General features: G+C 44.2%; 1 protein-coding gene across 3 annotated transcripts in view; it reads left to right on the top strand.

Annotated features, from left to right (window-relative positions):
• NCK2 (NCK adaptor protein 2) overlaps positions 1–23,123 on the top strand; it is a 154,323-nt gene that overhangs the window by 62,686 nt on the left and 68,514 nt on the right. For all 3 annotated transcript variants that reach the window (XM_045445548.1, XM_045445547.1, XM_045445546.1), the window contains exon 2: positions 17,628–17,813. The gene's annotated coding sequence lies outside the window, so the exon portion shown is untranslated. The remainder of the gene's footprint in view (positions 1–17,627; positions 17,814–23,123) is intronic.

Here is a 23,123-nt window from a genome sequence, read left to right as displayed (position 1 = left end):
CATGCCCAAGTGGAACTGCTGAGTTCTTTGAAAACTTCCTATTATTTTAAATAAGATAACCTTCTATGCAAGTCCATAAAAAGCAAATCGCTGTACTTCTATATAAATAAATGAGAAGGCAGAGGCCCAAGGATCACAGAGTTGTTTTGGCCTGGGGTAGAAAGCAGATGGTTCCCTCTATTGTGTCCCAAAGTGCATACAATAGATCCCTTGCAAGAAGTCATTTAGAGGGTCCTTACCTGGACCACCCCTCTGCAGTCTTGCCATCTGTGTTCTTGGATGTGGGAGGCAGGTTAAGGATGCCTGGTGAGAAATTTGATAGAAAACAGTTAATGACAACATTTTTTTTGAATAATGTTTTATTTATTTTTGAGAGAGTTGAAGAGGAGGAGTTGCAGAGAGAGACAGACAGAGAATCTGAAGTGGGCTCTGTGCTGACAGCGGAGAGCCAAATGTGGGGCTTGAATTCGTGAACTGTGAGATCATGACCTGAGCCAAAGTTGGACGGTCAACCGACTGAGCCACACCCAGGCGCCCCTGACATTTTTTTTTTTTGGTTAAAGAAGGGGAAGAAAAAGAGAGGGCAGGTGGGTTAGAATCCCCTGAAGCCTTTTCTTTGGTATGTTTAACTTTTGGTCTTTTGGAAATCTGTATCACTTAGAGCTGCCATGCTCATAGGACACAGTTAAGCCTCTCTTCCCACCAGTGTTTGACAGAGATCGTAACCAATTTCTCCCTTAGCACATGCTCCTCTGGAAGACGGTTCAGTGCAGTTGTTCAGCCTAGGTACCCCGTGCAGTCTGGCTGTCTGTGGTCTCCAGCACGAGAGGCAGCATGCGTAAGGTCGAGGCCAAGGGCTCCAGATTCTCACTGCACCCGTGCACCTCTGTACGTCTGCTAACTTCCTTGCTTCGAATGGGAACAATGAAACCTCATCGTGCTGTCAGGACTGAATGTAATACCGTAGGATTGGTGTTTAGCCTGTTAGTCTGTGGCACCCAGTAAACGCTGAGTAAGGGACTGCTGTTGCATTGATCTGTTTCCTTCCCTCTTTAGTGCGTGAAACTCCGAGGCACACAATTCCTGAATTTGCAAGCTGATGGAAGATAGGATATAACCTGGGAGTAAATGAGAGAGTGGCATGTACATGTGTGACTGGCAGAGGTGAGGTGAGGCGAGCCTCAACGTTCTGAGGTCCAAAACAAAAAAATGTTCGTTCTGTCTTTTGTTGTTTTTTTTAAAACAAAATTTTTTTAAACCTTTATTTATTTTTGAGACAGAGCATGAACAGGGGAGGGTCAGAGAGAGGGAGACACAGAATCTGAACCAGGCTCCAGGCTCTGAGCTGTCAGCACAGAGCCCGACGCGGGGCTCAAACTCACGGACCGCGAGATCACCACCTGAGCTGAAGTCTGAGCCACCCAGGCGCCCCTGTCTTTTGTTGTTAGAGAGATGGACCGAGAGCGTAGGTGTGGTGCTTGGTGTCAGATATGACCAGTCGCAGAGGCAGGACTCATCAACTTTCCCGTACATCGGGGGGTTTTTGTTGCTGTTTTTTTTTGTCAAAAAGAATAATCCTTAAAATAAAGCATATGAAACAGATACCGTGGAGGAGGAATTGAAGCCCAAAAGGAGAGAAGTGAGCAGAGCACTTGACTGCGTTGCATTCGAAGCTCCAGGTTCAGATGTGGTGTGTGCACACTCACAGGTGGATGGCAGAATCCCTGTTGATATTCTCTGCATGGCCTTGAAGGAGAGAAGTGCCTGGAGGTTGGAGCCGGTGAATGTTCTAATTTTCTAAAAGGAGAAGAAAGCAGGATCAGGAAAGAGACCGATAAACAGGTTACTGAATGGAGATGAAAGCTGGGAGCGGGGAGCCTGTCGGCATCTCTTCTTGATGCCACATGGCTGGATTTCAGCAGTGTCTCGATAAAGTTGGACCCACTTACGTCTGTAGTGTTAATATACCTTCTCACTTTGGGCCCTCCCTTCTGACCCTGGTCATTCTTTAGGAGCCTTCTGGGCTGTTGTCTCCTTGGGGTTTCATCTGTGGTCATCTGCCCTCCTGGTACTCTAAGTCCCCCCAACCCTATCCACTGACCAGTGCATTTCTTCCCCTAACCCCATATCACCTCATGTGCTCCGTACATGGTTGGGGGATGGTTGTGTATGTTTTATTTTCATAGTCTGTTCACACATACAAAAAAGGGTGTACAACATCAACAGAAAGAAAAGGAGAAAGTCTGAGGGACAGAGCCTGTGAGACACCTTTGTCGCATGCTTGGCTTATAGCTCAAGGGCGTGAGGGGGTGTGGCTCATGGCCCAAAGGAAAGATAGGGAGTTCCAGCAACCTCCACCCATCGTCCTCTGATCTCCCAGTTGGCTGCTCATCTACTCTGGGGGGACTGTCCTTGGTCTTCTCTGGCAGGCCCAATGCAAAGGTTGGGTGTTTAGGGGCAGGGTGGCCCTCGGCTCACTCCCCCACTATGACCAGAGGCGTTTCAGTGTCTAATAGGGGGAACAAAGTAGTGTTTTCTCTGAGTGCCCCTATGCACCTGGGACTTCGTATGCCACTTAGTGTATACAACACATCTATATAACACATCTCTTCCTGCTATTTTATAGATGAGGAAACCTAAACTTTAGACGTTGTAGGCCATTATGCCAAAAGACAGAGCCAGTAAGGGATGGGGCTTTCATTCCGAAGCCAAAGTTCGTTCACCAAACAGGCCCATCTCCCTGTGTATCGAACTATTATGTGAATTGATAGCTGGTGTGATGGCCTTCTGGCCACCGAGTGTAGACTGCTAGTTTGACCTTCCCTGAGTGAAGGTCTCAGATGTGTGCTGTCCTTGGCAGTGATTTGTACCGCAGCATGGATGGAAACCTGGGTATCAGATTTGACCATGATAAACGGATGGAGTGATAGGGATCATCCAGGACCGAATCAGAATCTCGAATTCTTGGGGTGCCTGGGTGGCTCAGTCGGTTAAGCGTCCGACTTCGACTCAGGTCACGATCTCGCGGTCCGTGAGTTCGAGCCCCGAGTCGGGCTCTGGGCTGATGGCTCGGAGCCTGGAGCCTGCTTCCGATTCTGTGTCTCCCTCTCTCTCTGCCCCTCCCCCGTTCATGCTCTGTCTCTCTCTGTCTCAAAAATAAATAAACATTAAAAAAAATTTTTTTTTAAAAGAATCTCGAATTCTTGCAGAGCTGGAACGATGGACTGAAACCGGCCTGGTGAAGTGGAACAGGAGGATTAGTGAGGAGCACACAACGCTCAGAAAACACCTGCCCAGGTGTGATGAGAGGCCAACCCCCCCCCCCCGCCCCACCCCCCAGGCAGGTGTGATGCTGCCTGAAAAGCATGGCGAGGTCAGGCACTGTTACCATGTGAGTCAGCAGCAGTGTGTCCATTTTCTGGTCGTCCCTGACTGATTGTGCGTGTCTCTTACACAAGTGATGGCCAGTGATCTATAGCATCCAGAAGTCCCATTTTGGCTCTTCCAGTCAGTCGTCTGTTGAGTCTGCTTTGTGGGAGTAAAGCATACGTCTGTCTTGTCTATTGTGTGTCCAGCACCCAGCACAGTATGGGTTGGGTGACTTAACTTGAAGTCTGCCTAGAAGCAAGAATGGGGTGATGAGTTTCAGGGAACCTTGTCCTCTTTCCAGTGAGGAAGGTTTTGCTTGGAGAAGAGGTCCCGAGAGACATTTGTAGGTCCTCTGTCAGAAGATTCGTCTCACGAAAGTGAGATTAGACCTCCTTGTTTGTTCCATCATAAAGTATTTTTTTACCTAAAGCTGTTATGTTTGTTTATACACACACACACACACACACACACACACTCAGTTTGATTGTCTCCTTATAATTTTTTTATTTCAATTTTTTTTAATGTTTATTTATTTATTTATTTATTTTTAAATTAAGTAACTTTATAGGGCATATTGCTATTTATTTATTTATTTTTTTCAACGTTTATTTATTTTTTTGGGGGGACAGAGAGAGACAGAGCATGAACGGGGGAGGGGCAGAGAGAGAGGGAGACACAGAATCGGAAACAGGCTCCAGGCTCTGAGCCATCAGCCCAGAGCCTGATGCGGGGCTCGAACTCACAGACCGCGAGATTGTGACCTGGCTGAAGTCAGACGCTTAACCGACTGCGCCACCCAGGCGCCCCAATGTTTATTTATTTTTGAGAGAGAGATGAGACAGAGCGTGAGCAGGGTAGGGCCAGAGAGAGGGAGACACAGAATCAGAAGCAGGCTGCAGGTTCTGAGCTGTCAGCACAGAGCCTGACACGGGGCTCAAACCACAAACCGTGAGATATAACCTGAGCCGAAGTCGGACGCCCAACCGACTGAGCCACCCAGGCACCCCTCATAATTTTTTAATTGTAAAGCAGACATTAGCAGAAATTTTGGATAGCACGCATCTGTTTTAGACGTTACCTAGAAAAAGTTAGCTGATGTACATATTATATAGGTGAATTTTCTTGTAACTGAAGAAATAAACTCTGCTGTGTCATCTCATATTTGACTTTGGTCCCTCACCAGAATGAGGTCTTTAGAAGGACAGCAGGTGTTCTGTGCCTTATTTATGTACGGTGTTTGCACATAGTGGATATGTTGCATGTTTTCATTGACTAAGCATGCCTTTGATTCTACCAGTGAGGTGACTGATACTGCCTCCAAGCAAACCTAGTCTCTGAGGCTAAGTAGAAGCCTCAACGTCCTAAAACTAGTGAGACGTAGACCTGGGATTTGCATCCAGTTTAAACAAAGTCCTTGTGTCCTTTACAGCCTATGCAGAGGCATGGCCAACTTCATTACCTGGATTAATCTTCTTTCAGACAGCCCTTGTATTCGAATATTGAAAGTTGAGAGAATAAGGTTTCTTGATCTGGCCCTTTTTACTTTCTCTTCTTCCTCTCTAGTAGTGGTTCTTACCTGCGGCTGGCATTGTAACCACCAGGAGCTTTCCCAAATTGTAGACATACTAATTCAGTAGATGTTAGGAAGGATCTGTTGAGAATGAATAGGCAAGCTAGTGCCCTTTCCGTTTCTGGATTACATGGTAAAAACACTCAAGATGTTGGCTATTGTACATAACCTGAAGATACTCTGTATTTTGCCTACTTGGGAATCTGAGTGATGGGTTGTAAGGTGAAGGAGAAATTGAACTCATGAGCTGAGTCTGTTCTGTCCCTCAGCCCCTCAAAGGTTTTGGCTTTGCATGTTTTTATGGGACAAATTACATGCATAGAGGCAGTTGTAAATTTCCTTGTTTATTAATTTCAAGGCCTAGTCCATAAAGGGTTGGTTGAACAAAATGGTGAATTCAGAGCAAGTTTGAAATCTCTTCCTGTTTCCTCTTGTGCACAAAATTGCATTGTGGAGCGAAAGTTTATCATTTCATAATGTGTGTAAATGAAGGGATCAAAGCTTTTTTCTTTTTTGATGCTTACACTGGGTGAGGATTATCTGAGAAGACCTGGCAGACCAAGGAAATGGGTTTGACTTTCTGCCAGGTGGTCATTGAAATGTTTTTTCCTTTGTGCCCAGTTAAAAGGCTGGGCCTGTAGATTTTCACGCTCTCGTCTGGTTTCAGCTTTGGAAGTGCTTACACAGCTAATCTGGCATTTGTGATTATTTCTACTTTGAGCTCACCAGGAGGCTCTTTGGGGATATTCAGACAGAAATGACTTAATTGGATTTCAGCCCACACACAGTATTTGAATGGCTTTATGGATGACATTAATTGGGCAGCTGCCATAGGAAGTCATATATATATATATATATTTGAACTCTAGAATTTCAAAGTACTCTTTGATTCATTCCCTCTCATTGATTCATTGCTAATTTATTTAACAAGTGAAATACTCTAGAAAAATTAATTTATAGCAGTAAAATTAAGAAATATGGTTCGTTAAGTAGAACCATCCTTTGGTTTTGGCATGGTTACATCATTATCTGTATTTAAGGCTCCATGTTCACACTCACAAGCTGGCTCAAGGACAGTTGTATAAGGGATTCAGGGTCTCTTGGATTGAAATTTGGGAGGAGAGGATTCTGGGCCAGATGGCACTGAATGCTGTAGGGTATTGGACAATTGCAACAGATCTTACAAATATAATTAAGGAAGTGAAAGTTTATTGGATGATAAATGTCGGATATTATCATTTTATCGAGCGCCTGCCATGTGGCCAAGCCATATGGACCTCAGCGTGTGGAGGTCCTTTCCTGGAGGCTCTTCCTGTCTAGGTAGCCTTGAAATAGGAGAGTTTATGATTATAAAAGAGTGATTTCTTCAGAAACATCTTCCATTCCTGTAGAATGTCCCCAAAAGGAGAACATTTGAGTTCATGTCGGAGCAATGAGTTGGATTTGGCTGGACAGTGGCTTTGGGAAGCTGGAGGGGTAAAGATATTCCCAATATAGGGAAAGAAATAGTAGATATAAAGGCACAGAATTGTGAAAGCATCTGGTATTTGGGGAAAATGGGGGTTAAACACACTCTGACCATTTTAGGAATATTTAAAAGTAGCTAAGCATACTTTCGGAACACAATATTATTAACACTTCTGTTCACTTGGAATAATCATAAATTTGTTCTGGAAGTTAAACTTTATAACTGTTAGCCTTTTTTTGATGGGAAAATTTAATTCACTCAACTTCCTTTTCATTCCGTATTTTATGGAATTTTATGGGATACGTTTAGGGGATACTATATTATCTATATGAGCATCACCCCTAATTAAAAGTGGGAGAAACAAATCAAGTGTATTCAGTACCCATCAGAAATGAATGAAATAGGATAATATGCAGTGAGATTTTTTTTTTTTCCACACAGTTCCTTAGAAGCAAATTCGGGGCATGTGGGTGACTCATTCGTTAAGTGTCCCACTTTGGCTCAGGTCATGATCTCACAGTCCGTGGGTTCAAGTCCCGCATCAGGCTCTGTGCTGACAGCTTAGAGCCTGGAGCCTGCTTCAGGTTCTGTGTCTCCCTCTCCCTGTGCCCCTCCCCCACTCATGCTCGGTCTCTCTGTGTCTCTCAAAAAAAAAAAAAAAAAAAGAAGAAGCAAATTCATTCTGTGGGAGGCTTCTCCGTTACCAGTAATTTACCAAATTAAAACAAACAACCTTCCCACAAAATCTTCCTCCAGAGCTCAATTGTTCTCTAAACTTCCAGGGATTTCTCAGATGCCAAAGATCATGGACTCTTCCCAGTCTTTTTTGAGCCACTACCTTCATCTAATAGCTATAAAAATCATGTCCCCCACCCTCATCTTGAGAGTCCCGTTTTGGTTTCTTAAAAGGCCAATGATGTGATCTAGAACAAAAATGGGGTTTGAGTAGCCCTTCGGATCCCTGGAGTACTAAAATCTGCATCAGGCCCTATAGTTCACTCACTTAGGAATACGGTGGTTTAATCCTGAGTTAATGAGAACCTAGGCCCTCCCCTGAACAGCTCTCTCTAGATGTTTCCATCCTGTGATGCCCATGCGTGTCAGCTGCAGGCTTAGCAGATTTAGTGTTCTCTCTAAAATTAATGTGTGGCACTAAAATAACGCCGAGGTGTTGAACTTGAAGGGCAGGGGAAATAAAGGATTTGAGATTTCTGATTTGATTAATTCTGGGCTTAGATTTATATAAAACAATGGAAATGTTCCTTGTAGAAAAAAAAAAAGACTCTTGTTTTAGAGAAATACAGGGGAAGCATTCTCAATAGGGTAGTTTGGGGGCATGAATGCTGCCTTTCTGGGGTTGTGTAAGAGTGTCCGTCAGTGAAACCATGCCACCTGGAGCCACTGCCCAGGACCCATCTGCCCCCCAGATGGTTATTCTTTTTTAAAGCATTTTATTAAAAACCAGAAGAACAGCATTCAGTGCTTCGACTATTTTATGACTTTTAGTCTTAGTATTATAGACCTATTCCCAGTTGAAGAAGTAAGAGTGGGACCTTTTCTTTTTGAAGGGCCTGGAAGTGGAGGGAAGCACCATGCCTGTGATCCCAGGGAGGATCCCGCTGGAAAATGGAACCAGTGGAGGAGCGCCTGGGTAGTTCAGTCGGTTGAGTGTCCTACTCTTGATTTCTGCTCAGGTCATGATCCCAGCGTCATGGGATCAAGCCCTTCGACTGGCTCTGTGCTGAGTGTGGAGCCTGCTTGGGATTCTCTCTCCCCCTCTCTCCCTCTCTCCCTCTTCCTCCCTCCCTCTCTTTTTCCCTCTCCCTCTCTCCCTCTGCCCCTCTTCCCTGCTCACACACACTCTCTCTAAAATAAAAAGGAGGGAAGGAAGGAAGGAAGGAAATGGGACCAGTGGAAAGGACGGAAGCGGAGGACTGCAAAGATACATTAGTGCCTCCAATTTGTTTTGTCATTTACTGAATCATGGATTAATTGGGTTGCACCCTGGCACCAAGTACAGGGTCAGTCCTGGGTCTCTGCCCTTGAGAAAAGTTAGTCTTCTTCCATCTGATGAGTCCTTTGTGCTAACTGCCCATTCGCTGGAAATGCCAGGGGTGGAGGGACATGTAAAACAGCATCAGAGAAATGAAATTTACAACGTCCAGAATGCTAAATGTTCTGCAGGACAAATGACCCAGCTTCTTTAACAAATCATCATTAAAATAAAATAGATTTAAAGTGACTTGAAAGACATACAAAACATTGTAATTTATGGGCATTATTTGGATCCTGATTCAAATAAATCAGCTATAAAAAGACATTTATGAGGTGGCTTAGTTGGTTTATCCGGCTCTTGATTTTGGCTCAGGTCACAATCTCACAGTTCCTGAGTTTGAGTGCCACATTGCACTCTGTGCTGATGGTGTAGAGCCTGCTTGGGATTCTCTCTTTCCCTTTCTCTGCTCTTCCCCTTCTCATGTGTGTGCATGTGCTCTCTCTCTCTCTCTCTCTCTCTCTCTCTCTCTCAAAATAAATAAACTTAAAAGACATTTATGAGCAAATTGGGAGAATTGGAACACTAAATGTGAGGTTTATATTAAGGAATTAATTGTTCTTTTAGGGGTAATAATGGAGTTGCACTTATCTACTGGTGATACACACTGAAGTGTGTATAGATAAGATAATTTTTGTGTGGGATTTGCTTTCAAGTCACCTAGTCGGGATTGGGGCAGAGTGATTGCCTATAGGTCCATAGGGGTTGAGGTTGAGTGTTACTGTACCTGGGGAGACATACCCTGGTTACTTCTGCAAATGGTTAAACATCTCCGTTAAAATGCAAAGTACACTGATTATGGTACAGTATGGTGAATGTTGCAGGACTTTGCACTGAGGAGGGAAGGCAAGACCTTCTATGTAGGGGAACTGGGAGCGTGTTCCCAGAGGTGGCAGTGTTTAAACTGGGTTTGGAAGAAAGAGTATGTGTGTGAAAACTGGAGAGTCTGTTCCTTTTGTGCCCAGGAGGAAGGAAGCCGGGAGATGCTGTGGGTTTTCCGGTGGATTTCTTACTGACTGGTTCCTTCCATTCATTCATTCCTGCATTCATTTAGGGTATGTTTTTCAGGTTGCTGTGGTATGTGATGAGAACTGGTGAAGGAGATGGTATATTAGTTTGCCAGGGCTTCCATGACAAAAGACCACAGGCATTGACTGGCGTAAAGAACAGAAATTTATTTTCTCACAGTTCTGAGGTTGGAAGTCCAAGAGCATGGTGTTGGCAGGTTTGGTTTCTCTCCTTGGTTTGTAGATGGCTGCCATCTTGCTGCCTCCTCCCATGGTCATCCCTCTGTGCTCGAGCATTCCTAGTGTCTCTTCTTCTTATGAGGACGCCAGTCATACCAGATTAGCGTCAATCTCCATTTAACTTAATGACCTCGTTAAAGATCCTATCTCCAAATACTGTCACATTCTGAAGTACTACTGGGGGTTAGGACTTCAACAGAGGAATCTGGGGGGACACAACTCAAACCCAGAAGGAAGAGTGCTTGACTGACTCTGGAGGTATCCAGAACTCTTTCGAGAGGAGGGGCCTTGAACAGCCTCTTGAAAGAGGGTAGGATTTCAGCCCTCTACTGGGCACTGGAACAGGGTGGGGAGGGAGCCGAGAATCTGCAGGAAGTTCCCAAATATGAGGTGAAGGTGGGAGACGGCTTTGGAGACCAAGGCAGTGAGCAGCCATCTTAGCAGTGGAGTTCTGAAATGGCAGAACCGGAATGGAGAGGAGGGCTGATGGTGAGGGCTTGCTTAGTGCTGGGGGCAGGGGGTATGGATGAGAGGAAGGGGAGAGAGCATGTGCCCTATGTCCTGGCTGGGCTTCCCTTCCGGAAAACCATGCAATGAAGAGAAATGGGAAAGGGGGTGTGATTTTATCTAATAGATTAATGTCCTAATCGCCAAAGTAAGACGTAGTTGCAAAAATGTTACAGAAAAGTTAAGAGTAAAATCATACTCCTCACCCCTGTTTCCACCCCATAAGCTTATTGGTCATAACCACTGTTAACAACAGCCTGTGTCTGGCCTTCTTGCTTGCTTTTTAAGATTCTGTTTTTAAAAAGTGTAAATTAAAGAGAGAGAGAAAGAGAGAGAAGGAGGGAGGGGAGAGAGAAATAGGATTTGCTTGGGGTTCCTGGGTGGCTCAGTTGGTTGAGCGCCTGACTTCGGCTCAGGTCACGGTCTCACGGATTGTGAGTTCGAGCCCCATGTCCGGCTCTGTGCTGACAGCTCAGAGCCTGCAGCCTGCTTCTGATTCTGTGTCTCTCTCTCGCTCTGCCCCTCTCCCACTCATGCTCGCTCTTTCATTCAAGAATAAATAACACATTAAAAAAAAATTAGAGAATTTGCTCACCCCTACCCCATTTGTTGACCTTGGCCTTTCTTCCATTTCCCCCCATTCTTTTTTTTTTTTTTTTTAATTTTTTTTTTTTTTCAACGTTTATTTATTTGTGGGACAGAGAGAGACAGAGCATGAATGGGGGAGGGGCAGAGAGAGAAGGAGACACAGAATCGGAAACAGGCTCCAGGCTCTGAGCCATCAGCCCAGAGCCCGACGCGGGGCTCGAACTCACGGACCGCGAGATCGTGACCTGGCTGAAGTCGGACGCCCAACCGACTGCGCCACCCAGGCGCCCCTCCCCCCATTCTTTAAGTTCTTTATCCCCCAAAAGTAAAGGACTTGAACTTCAGCAAAATAATTAATAATTCTTACACATATTCATAGTTAAAAGCCTTTGAATTACCTGGCACACCAGAATTGTCTCAGATAAGATTTTAGAGTCTGTGTGTCTTGTCTTGTGTTGCCTTGCCTTCCCTGTCCGTCCATCCTGCCTTTTGAAACAAAAGGGGGTTTTGCCCAAGTTTTATCCAGTAGTGCATGTTAGTGTTTAAGGTTTAGTTTTGTCAGTGTACCTTTTATGGGTATTGTAACTATCTGGACAGCAATAGGCCCATGTCATAAAGAGTGCTAGTGAGCCTTTTAATAATGTGACGGCCATGCCTCATTTTGTTGCTCTTCGGTCGTATTGCGTTTTTCACGAATTGAAGGTTTGTGGCAACCCTGGGTTGAGCGAGCCTATTGGCACCATTTTTCCAACGGCATTTGCTCACTTCACGTCTTCATGCCACGTTTTGGTTAAGGCTTGCAGTATTTCCAACTATTGCATTAGTATTACATTTGTGATTAATCATGGTGATCAGTGATGATGGCTGGCATTTTTTTTAGCAATGAAGTATTTTTTAATTACGCACGTACATTGTTTTCTTAGACCTAATGTTATTGCACACTTAATAGGCTGCGTTATAGTGTAAATATAACTTTAAATGCACTGGAAAGCCAAAAAAAAAAAAAAATTCATGACTTGCTTCTTGCAGTATTCATTTTATTGCAGTGGTCTGGAACTGAACCCTCCGTAACTCCAAGGTATGCCTGTATGTGTCATTAGATTGTCTAGCTATGGCGTTGGGGTGGATAGCAGGCTTTGTAGGCTGATCCCGAAAACTGATTTGGACAAGGGGGAAGATCTCAGGAGTAACACACCTTATCAGACCTTTTGGAGAATGGAGTTTTGTACCATCAACTGTATAAACAAAAATCTTTACAAACCATTGGAAGTGGCATTGCTAATCAAATTCCTGTCTGTTAGAATTTTTAGGCAGTGGACTGTAAAACTTAAATTCATATTAAGATTTGCATTATGACTTTTTTGTCATGGTATTTTAGATAAGCCTTAATAATTTTTTTGGTACCGCATCGTCAAGTTTGATAATTCTTAAATCCACCTGTACGTCAAAGCCACGGAATTGGAGCTGAAGGACCCTTGTCCTGAAGGAGGAAACAGAGGCACAGAGTCATACAGGGCATTGGGTCACTGAACCAGGCCTGGGACCCCATTCTGATGTGTGGCCTCATGCCACTTTTTGTGATCCTTATGTGTGGTTGACCCCATTGCCCGCAGTTTCAGTCCTACAAGGCAGAAATTTCCATTATTTTAGAACGTAGAAACCTCAGAGCTTAAAATCTGACCCATTTTCCCTCCTCTCCAAACACCTGCCTTAGCCATATGTGATGGCACTTTGTGGCTGTTCAGAGAGTTAGAAATCAGTACTTCTTCTTTTTTTTTTTCCATTTTCATTAATGAACTTCTAATCAACAGATATAATCAACTGATAACCAGCATCGTCATTTAGAACAGATAGAAGTCCAGCCCAATGCAGAAAATCTTGGAGTTTGTCAGGGCGCCTGGGTGGCTCAGTAGGTTAAGCATCCAACTTCGGCTTGGGTTGTGAACTCGTGGTTCGTGGGTTTGAGCCCCGTGTCAGGCTCTGTGCTGATGGCTCAGAGCCTAGAGCCTGCTTTGGATTCTGTGTCTCCGTCTCTCCCTTTGCCCCTCCCACATTCACGCTCTGTCTCTCTCAAAAATAAACACACACACACACACACACACATAAAAATTAAAAAGAAAAAAACTTGGAATTTGTCCTGCTCAGGACTGCTTTATCTTGAGTAAGAATCCTAATTTCATGGGACCTTTTGAAATTTGGACCCTTGCTTATGGCCTTCCATTACTCTCTGGGCCCTGACTGGGGACCACTGTGCATGGTGTGAGTCCACATGGGGGAAGAAACCAGGGTTGAATTTTAGCCAGGCCACTCAAGGAGACTTTTGTATAGCTTTGTTCAGTGTCTGAAACTAGCACTTTCCCACCGGAATAAAGTTTTCCACCAAGTAGATTGGTAGGAATGAAACATAGTTAGTTCTGCCAGAAGTCACCAAGATAGCCTGGCCCCATGTCCTTCTGGTCAGGCAGGGACTCTGCATATTCCTTCTGAGCTGGATGTCAGCTTGGGCCACTGTGGGGCCTGTGTGCTCTGAAGAGGGGTCTCACGTGGAGAGGGCAAAGAGGGGGTAAGAAAGGGCGAGATGAGGCTGTGACATTTGGGAGCCCAGAGGGCCTAAAATTAGGGGTCTGGAGGTTTCTCGTGGTGCATTTGGTATGTGTAAGATTGGGTTGTGATGCTCACCTGATGTAACCTGCGACTCTTTTGGTTGTGTGCACTACTCAACCCAGTCAGATGATGTTTTTCAGTAATTCTTTTTGCTGCATTAACATCTAAGAGAAACGGTTCCTTTGAAAATAAGGTGCTGTGTGCCTTGGTGGGCTTGCTTCTTTGACGCAGCATTATGCCGTCCCTACCTGATTGGAGAGGCTGAAGCTGGCCTCCCAGTGTAGCAGATACTCCAGACCGATGGCGGCGGCAGTCAGTCTCTGCTTGAGTCTCCAGGCTCTACCTGTTAGTGGTGATCTTTTCTGAGGAGAAAGAGCATTGGAAGGGCTCTGAAATCAGGCTGGGGCGCCTGGCTGGCTCAGTCAGTTGAGTGTCTGACTTTGGCTCAGGTCACGATCTCACCGTTCGAGGGTTCAAGCCCTGTGTTGGGCTCTGTGCAGACAGCTCAGAGCCTGGAGCCTGCTTCGGATTCTGTGTCTCCCTCTCTCTCTGCCCCTCTGCCGCTCATGCTCTGTCTCTCTTAAAAATAAGTAAATGTTAATAAAAAAATTTGAAACCAGGCCAGCGTACGTTTAGATTCTGGCTGTGGGCCATCTCGTGGCTTAGTCCCTGAGCTGAATGATAAGATTTTTCTCATCGGGTTGCTGTGAAGGGGGAACACCAGTGCAGTGTCTCACTGGGACCAGGACAAGCTCTTCTCGTCTCTGCCTGTTACCCTGTTTCTGTGAATCAGGGAGAAGGAGAGGTGGTATCCCCTGAGCACTCAGTATGAGCCTTCGGGAGATTTGGGTGGTCCGGGAACAGTGGCCAGGTGTAAAATAGGTAGAGCTGAGCGTCCCCACACACAGCTTTGGGCCATCAGCAGAACAGGGCGCACACCCCCTTGCTAATCCTTCATGACTCCCCTGGAGTAAAGCGCATTAGTGATGGACGTCACCACTGGACCTCTGTGCGGGGCTAAGGTATGAAGGACACCGCCCGGGACCTCCGGTGTCTGGTGCTGTAGCAGGCACTGGAAGTCTAAATTAGACTAAGGTCGGCACTGGTGGCGGGGCAGGGGGGTGGCATCCCTGTGCCAGGCCCTGGCCCCAGGACCCATAGTGCTCCCAGAATTGCAGATCGAGGTACCGAGGCACGCAAGCCCAGAGCACGCCCTCCCAGTTGAAACAGGTGCTGTAGCCAGATGCCCCCAGAAGACCGGGGAGAAGCCCCAAGTTGTGGCTCAGGTTTTTCAAAAACATATTTGAGAAAAAGAAAATGTCAGTGTTACAGACAATTCAGAAAATCCTGTGGATTTCGCGGTGAGAAAATGTTGCATTATTAGGAGTCCAAAGTAATGTGGAGGGGAGATATGTTTGGTATCAGGGTTCATTGCTTTCTGGTTCTACCTCTTCGTCATCTGTTTCTAAAGGGAGATGCACGTGATGCTAGTGGAGAAATATTTTCAAAGGAAAACCTAGACGCGTTTCGTATATTCCCGTCTGTGTGCAACACACTCTGTAGACTGTCCTTGAGTGAATTCTTGGGCGAGAACCTTCTGCAGTCCAGCTGACCTTGTGCTGGGTAGCGTTTGCAGTCTGAGGTGGTTTTTGCATAGGAGTGTATGCTTTCCTGATGGGTTTAAATCTTTGTACTTAAGATCTGATTGGAAATGTTTGTCCTTACCAGAGGTTTTGAATACGCCAGTAGCCCCACATTAAATAAACATAGGACGTGGGCAGGGTACATTTAAACCCAGGATGAGACAGGTCTTGATCCCTCTGTTTATTTCCATTGAAGGCGTATGCTTTGTGCATTGACCGTTTGTCTGTGAAATGCTTTTCTCTGGGAAAACACTGCAGCCTTCCTTTTTCACACTTGAATCCCAGATAGCCATTCGTGGATTTGATCCCCGCATCGGGCTCTGTACTGACAGCTCAGAGTCTGGAGCCTGCTTCAGATTCCAGGTCTCCCTCTCTCTGTTCCTCCCCCACTCTCACTCTGTCTCTCTCAAAAATAAATAAAGGTTAAAAAAAAAAAAAAAAAAAGAATACTTGCTCAGGACCTGAGTCCGGATGCTAAAACTTCTATTTCTGGAGATCCTGTCATTTGATTGTAAACATGTAGCAGAGAGAAGGGTGTCATTGTCCTGGTACACGTCTTGCCCAAACCTAGTATTTCTTTTGTGCTGCGGCATCACCTTTTCCTTGCATTAAATCATATATACACATATATACATATATATTTTTTAAGGTCTGCAGCCTTTAAAATAATGCTAGAGAGTGCATAAAGAGGAATTAATTTTTTTAATCAAAATTTATGAATGTGCCATATAACGTTTTTATGAAAGCCCTACTTGAATTATCTTTTTCTATTGGACTAAAATAGAATTTGATTTTTTCCATGGGGTATTTAACGTTTTGGGTCATAATCATGCTAGGGATGAATAAATAGATCTTCTCTGAGAGAACTGTCAGGACTGATCCCCTCTGGGTCTGAAATGTAATTAAAACTGTCAGTGAACTCTCTTGGAGGTCCACAGAGCTTCAGAGTCCCCTCAGCAATGCTGGGCAAGGACTGAAAAGAGCCCCCAAGTGCGGAGAACGTAAGGCAGCAGCAGACTCCCCCAGAGCAAGGGGGAGAGGCCACAGGTCATCTCCGTCAGGCTGCTCTTGTCCCCACTTCCTTGTGGTTTCTGGACATTATTCTCAGATTTCCTGCAGGGATGTTTTGTAGCACAAGGCTCTGGGGTCCAGTAGGGGATCTCTCCCAGTAAATGGCCAGTGCAAGAGACCTCCGAGACAGAGGAGTGAGTCTCTAAATTTAAACATCCCTGCTCTCTGCAACCCTTCTCCCTTCATTAGGCTCTCAGACTTGCTTCCTTTCCACTGGGCAACCTTTCTTTTGTTTCCAGCAGGCTTGGAAGGCTGTGGGGAGGAGCCGTCTTGGGGAGGAGGGCTGAAGAATCTTGGGAACTTAGGTGCCTGGGTTGTGGCTAGCTGTCCCCACCGTCCCCATCTCTTTCCTCCATAGAGGTACCTGACTGCCTCAGAGGTACCAGACAGGGATCTGAAGGTTGAGGAGGAGGACGTTTTTGTTTGGGCAGGGGTCAGTAGGTACAAAGCAACTTTTTTCTGGGGTGTATTGAAAATATTGGACCCTCATGCACTGCTGGTGGGAATACAAACTGGTGCATCCACTCTGGAAAATAGTGTAGAGGTTCCTCAAAAAATTAAAAATAGAATTACCTTACGACCGAGCGATAGCACTACTAGGAATTTATCCAAAGGATATGGGAGTGCTGATGCATAGGGGCACTTGTACCCCAATGTTTATAGCAGTGCTATCAACAATAGCCAGGGTCGGGGCGCCTGGGTGGCGCAGTCGGTTAAGCGTCCGACTTCAGCCAGGTCACGATCTCGCGGTCCGTGAGTTCGAGCCCCGCGTCGGGCTCTGGGCTGATGGCTCAGAGCCTGGAGCCTGTTTCCGATTCTGTGTCTCCCTCTCTCTCTGCCCCTCCCCCGTTCATGCTCTGTCTCTCTCTGTTCCAAAAATAAATAAACGTTGAAAAAAAAAATTAAAAAAAAAAAAAAAAAAACAATAGCCAGGGTATGGAAAGAGCCCAAGTGTCCATCAACTGATGAATGGATAAAGAAGATGTGGTTTATATATACCATAGAATACTACTCAGCAATGAGAAAGAATGAAATCCTGCAATTTGCAACAATGTGGATGGAACTGGAGGGTATTATGCTAAGTGAAATAAGTCAGGCAGAGGACAGTGATCGTATGTTTTCACTCATATGTGGAATTTGAGGAACTTAACGGAAGGGAAGGGGCAAAAAATTAGTTTCAGAGGGAGGCAAACCATAAGAGACCCTTAACTACAGAGAACAAACTGAGGGTTGATGGGGGCGTGGGGGAGAGGGGAAAATGGGTGATGGGCGTTGCAGAGGGCACTTGTTGGGATGAGCACTGGGTGTTGTATGTAGGCAATGATTCATGGGAATCTACTCCCGAAACCAAGAGCACACTGTATACACTGTATGTTAGCTAACTTGACAATAAATTCTATTTAAAAAAGAAAATTACTGGTTTCAGGCAAATAATTTTCAGGCAGTTAACTTAAAATCAAACGAGCACGTGGTCCCAATAAATGTGTTTTTTTCTGTTTCCTTTCAGAATTCATATGTTCCTTCTATACAAGTGATTCCCCAGATCATAATCCTCTGCTGAGATTTGGGTTGGATTCAAGAATCTGGAGAATTCCTGCAGCTTTGTAACTTCAGGAGGTGTGACCAGCTGAGAAATTCACCTTTTGAGGAGTGCTGCGTTTTGCCAGTCATCTCTTATAACTGAGTGCCAAAGGTAAGCCTGCGATTCCCTGCTTAAAACAGCTGGGAGAAGTTGGTGCTTTCGCCTCAAATGCTCGATTTGCATGGTAGGTTTTCCATTACTAAAATGACAAGAAGTGTGGCCCTCACGTATTGAGCTACGTAAACTGTAAGTTTTCAAGGGCCCTGGTTCAAAAATGAGTTGACTCTTCCTGCATCAGCACATGATGGCATTACTTGGGTAACCAGGAAGCAGAATGGTGGGTGTCCCCCCACTTATAAAACGCCCTGTGGCACCAGCTCGAGGTGGCCTTGAGTCTGTTCAAGTCGAGGCCTTCCTTGTGCTGCTCTGGGACTATGAGATAAATAAGAACTGCCTTCAGGATGCTTTTGGCCTGGTAAAGGTTCATTCCAACTGTGACGCCTAGAAGAATAGTCTACGTGTAAATGTGCAAACGGATAAAGGATTCTGGGGAAAATTCTGCTTGTTTGTATGAGAAATCTGCTCGCACGTGTTAAAACTGTACCCGTAATACAGCATGTGGGCTCTGAGATCCAGGGATCCTGTAATAGCCGTTCCTGGGCAGAAACATGTAGTCTGTATAACAGAAATATTTTTCAGCCCTAACAAATCATTTGGGACATATGATTGAAATTGTAAGGGTAGTGGTTTGGTAGTGTGGTTAATCTGGTGTTCTGTCTCTGGCTGGGCAGTAGGCAGGCTTTATGAAGAAGGTGCAGTTTGGAGGTGAGAGCACCCAATTCACTAGCTTTCCTTCAGACCCTTATTTTGCTTGTGTTATTCACAAATTGTTTTAAACTGTTCTTGAATCTATAACTTTGGGCTGTAGAATCTCTTGGTATGATTTCTGTAAGTTTATTAATTTGATATAGATGAGAATTAGCTTTCATTTCATCTAAAACTGCTGCTAAAATTTTTGTAAGTGGGTTTTTTTCCCCCTTAACGACTTTTTTTTTTTTTTGGAGGCTTCTTAATTTTACTTCTGCTCCTTTTTGATGTGTAGTAACCTGAACAGCACAGAAATAATAGGTAGTATTTCATAAGAGTAGGATTAAGTGTCTGGGTGTCTTCAGCTTATTATTATCCTTTATGATTTCACTTGGAGGAAATGACATGTCCCATTTATTTAGAGTGTTGTTCATTGTGATTTCCAGGTCTAGGGCTTGGTTTGGAATTGAGAGCTTGAAGGTCGTATTGTGTAGCTGAATTCTATGCCCTCCTTCCTCTCTCCCACTATGCTTAAAGTTATCCTGACCCTGTGCCCCCTGGACTGGTCTCTTACTAGCTTTACATAGCCTCATGCGTCGATGGGGCACTCCCAGGTTTCTCCTTGAGACCTGATGTAAGATAAACACCATTGGGATGTTTCATGTCCAATCCTAGGAGATTTCCATTACACAGAAAAGCTCTTACCCTTTGCAAATCAATTTTTTATAATAGTCATTGAAGTGGAACCTTTTAAGACTTAGTCTTTTATAAATGCAGTCACGTATTTCATGGTAATAAGCGAGAAATTAGTGCAAATCCTCAAATCTGATCGTCAGGATTCATCAGGAATTCATCAGTATCAGAATGTGACACTTAATGACATTAACACACTTCATGTTATCACTTCAGTTATTCTGAAAGTGTCTCGTTTGGAGAGTGGTAAGGCAGAGAAAGTAACGTGCTCACTCCTGGCAGTATATTCCGCATGAGTGCCCGGCAGGTATCTATTACTGTTAGGCAAATGGTTGATTCCTGTGTACAGTTAGAGAACCATTCATAACCATGAAAAGATACTTACAGAAATATCTATACACATATTATTTTAACTAATTAATTTCTGTAAGCTCATGACATCCATGACCAAAAAACCCTGATTGACTTATTAAGAATTACTTTTGTGGTTTAGAATAATGTCCAGTGGGAAAATCATTAGATGTATCCATTTGTATAATAAATATTTATTGTGAGCACCAACTAGATTCTAAACCATTTTTCTTACATTGACCGTTTTAGCACTGTGTTTTAGCAGCTACAAAAATAGATAAAATAAGCTCTAGAAAGCCTTTCTCATGCCCTTGTGGGATGAGGCTGGACCCTGACAGCTGTGGCTGAGGTTCTTACAGTGAGTCCCTGGTGCACATGGCAGGGCGAGCTGGCTGGCCCTCAGAGAGGAGTCTGGAAAAGCCAGAGGATGCTCTGTTTGGAGTGAGTTTTGAAGAATGAGGGCATGTGTGCACCGAGGCATACTGGGTCCCCTTGGCAAGGACAAGCTAGGTGAATTCACTGGGTAATGGATCTTAGAATTTCCAGATCATTTAAGCAATATGGGTGGGGACCCAGCATGCTCTTTGGTCAGTGGTCTTTCAACTGCCAGCAGGAAAAGGGCACATTTTGGAAAGAAGTGACAGCCGTGCTAGCCTGGTAAGGTGGTCACGCTAGCTGTGCTAGCCTGGTAAGGGATGTCAGCCTCGAATGAATTGCCCAGTTATTGGGACACAAAGTATGTCCTGTCCTAGCGCAGACCTGCACCTAGGGCCGGGCTGAGGGTGGAATGAATGAAGATGGTGGAATGTCCATGCTGCATCTCAGAGGGGCCCAACTGGAGTCCCAAGCCCCTGTTTACCAAGTTGTGCACTTCCCTGCCCCATATTGTCTTCCCTGGAGCCTCCCCCACTTTGAGGTTGAAGAGCAGAATCTTGGGAACTCCCTAACCTTGACCCTGCCTATTTTGCGAAGTAGAGACCACGGGAGAAGCCTGGCGGCAGACCCTTTCCCATTTACATTAGAACTGTTAGAGAATGCGTAGCCTGTACTTAACTCTTCTCATGTATGATTGAGAATCGACTGGGGTTCATGGTCGTTGGAGGCTGGCTGGGGTTTACTGGGGATGGAAGACATGAAGGGCATGGTACACTATGCTGAAAATCTCTCATCTTTTGAGAAACGATTTAGAACCATTTTCAGGACAGAAGCTTAAGGGGTAGAAGGATCATGGTGTTATGGGGCAGGAAAGACCTTGGCTTAGGTGAGAAGACTCGTGAGCCAAGTGAAGGAAAGGAGACGAAGATTTCAGACCGTCAATTTGCTGATAGTGTCGGAGAGCAGATGTTAACGGGGATCCTGTCCACATCACTTCCTTTATTCTTTTTTTCCGTTTTCTGGAGGTCTGATTGACAAAATTGTAAGATACTGAAAGCATACTTCATGGTGATTTGATACACCATATACACTGTGAAAGAATCCTGACCATCTAGTTAATTAACACATCCATCACCTCACATATTTCTCTTCTGTGTGTATGTGAGAACGTTTAGGTTCCCTCTTAGCAAATTTCGATTAAATAATGCAGTGTTATTAACTGTAGTCACTCTGTTATACATTAGATCCTTAAGCTTTATTTATCTTCTAGCTGGAAGTGTGTCCCTTTTATCAACCTCTGGCTGTTTCCTCTAACCTCAGTCCCTGGCAACCACTTTTCTACTCTCTGTTTCTAGGAGTTTGACCTCTCCCCCCCCCTCCCCCCCCACCAGATATCACATGTAAGTGATACTACACAAGATTTGTCTTTCTCTGCTGGCTTATTTCACTTAGCATAATGCCTCAGGGTCCATCCGTGTTGTCAAGAATGGCAGGATTTCCTTTTTTTTTTTTTTTTTCACGGCTAAATGTTATTCCGTTATGCATAAACACCACGTCTTAATCCATTCATTGCTGGATAGACACGTAGGTTGTTTCCGTATCTTGGCTATTGTGAATAACAATAGCAGTGAATTTGGGGGTGCACACATCTCTTTGATATCCTGTTTTCGTTTCCTTTGGATAGATATCCAGAAGTGGGATTGCTGGATCATATGGTACTTCTGTTTGTAATCTTTTGAGGAATCTCCATAGTGTTTTCCACAGTGGCTGCACCAACTTACTTTCCTGTCAACAGTGAGAAGGTGCTTCCTTTTCTCTACATACTTGTCAATACCTGTTGTCTCTTGTATTTTTGCTAATAGCCATGCTAACAGGTATGATGAGGTGATATCTCATTGTGGTTTTGATACATTTCCCTGGTGATTAGTGATGTTGAGCGCCTTTTCATGTACCTGTTGGGCATTTAGATATCCTCTTTGGAAAAATATCTGTTCAGATCCTCTACCTATTTTTTGTTTGTGTTTTTGCTACTGAGTTGTATGAGTTCTTTATATATTTTGGATATTAGCCCTTCATCAGATAATGTGATTTGTATTTTTCCCCATTCCGTAGGTTACTTTTCACTCTGTTTATGGTTTCCTTTGCTATGCAGAAGCTTTTTAGACTGATGTAGTCCCACTTGTTTATTTTTGCTTTTGTTGACTTTTGCTTCCAAAAACACATTGCCAAGACCACTGTCAAGGAGCTTACTGCCTATGTTTTCTTCTGGGAGTTTAATGGTTTCAGGTCGTATATTCAAGCCTTCAATCTACTTTGAGTGAATTATGTCTATGGTGTAAGATAGTGGTCTAGTTTGATTCTTTTACATGTGGCTGTCCAGTTTTCCCAACACCATTTATTAAAGAGAATATTCTTTCCCTGCTGTATATTCTTAGCTCCTTTGTTGGAAATTAATTGATCATCCATGTATGGGTTTATTTTGGGGCTCTTTGTTCCATTGATCTATATGTGTCTCTTTTTATGCCAACACCATACTGTTTTTGATTACCACAGCTTTGTAATATAGCCTGAAATCAGAAATCCGTGCCTCCAGCTTTGTGGGTCTTTTTTTGTTTTTTGTTTTTGTTTTTGTTTTTGTTTTTGTTTCCCTCAAGGTTGCTTTGGCTATTCAGGATCTTTTGTGGTTCCATAAAAATTTTAAGATTGTTCTATTTCTGACAAAAATGCCATTGGAATTTTGATAGGGATTGCACTGAGTCTGAAAATGGCTTTGGGTTATATGGACATTTTACCAATATTAATTCTTGCAATTCATGAGCATGGAATATCTTTCTGTTTGTGTTTTCTTCACTTTGTTTCATCAGTGTCTTACAGTTTTCAGTGTATAGATATTGTACCTCCTCAGTTATATTTATTGCTTAGGTATTTTATACTTCGTGATGCAATTGTAAATGAGATCGCTTTCTTAATTTCTCTTCCTGATAGTCCATTGTTAATGTAGAGGAACAGAACTGATATTTGTACAGCATATTGATATTGTATATTGCAACTTCATTGAATTTGTTTATCATGTCATCTGCAAATAGTGACCGTTTTTCTCCTTCCTTTCGGATTTGGGTGCTTTTTGTTTCTTTTTCTCGTCCAATTGCTCTGGCGAGGAATTCTAGTACTATGTTGAAAAGTGGCAAGAGTGGA

The sequence above is a fragment of the Leopardus geoffroyi genome, chromosome A3 (assembly GCF_018350155.1).
Source record: "Leopardus geoffroyi isolate Oge1 chromosome A3, O.geoffroyi_Oge1_pat1.0, whole genome shotgun sequence".
NCBI classification, from domain to species: domain Eukaryota; kingdom Metazoa; phylum Chordata; class Mammalia; order Carnivora; family Felidae; genus Leopardus; species Leopardus geoffroyi.
This window is presented reverse-complemented; position numbering and strand designations above follow the sequence as displayed.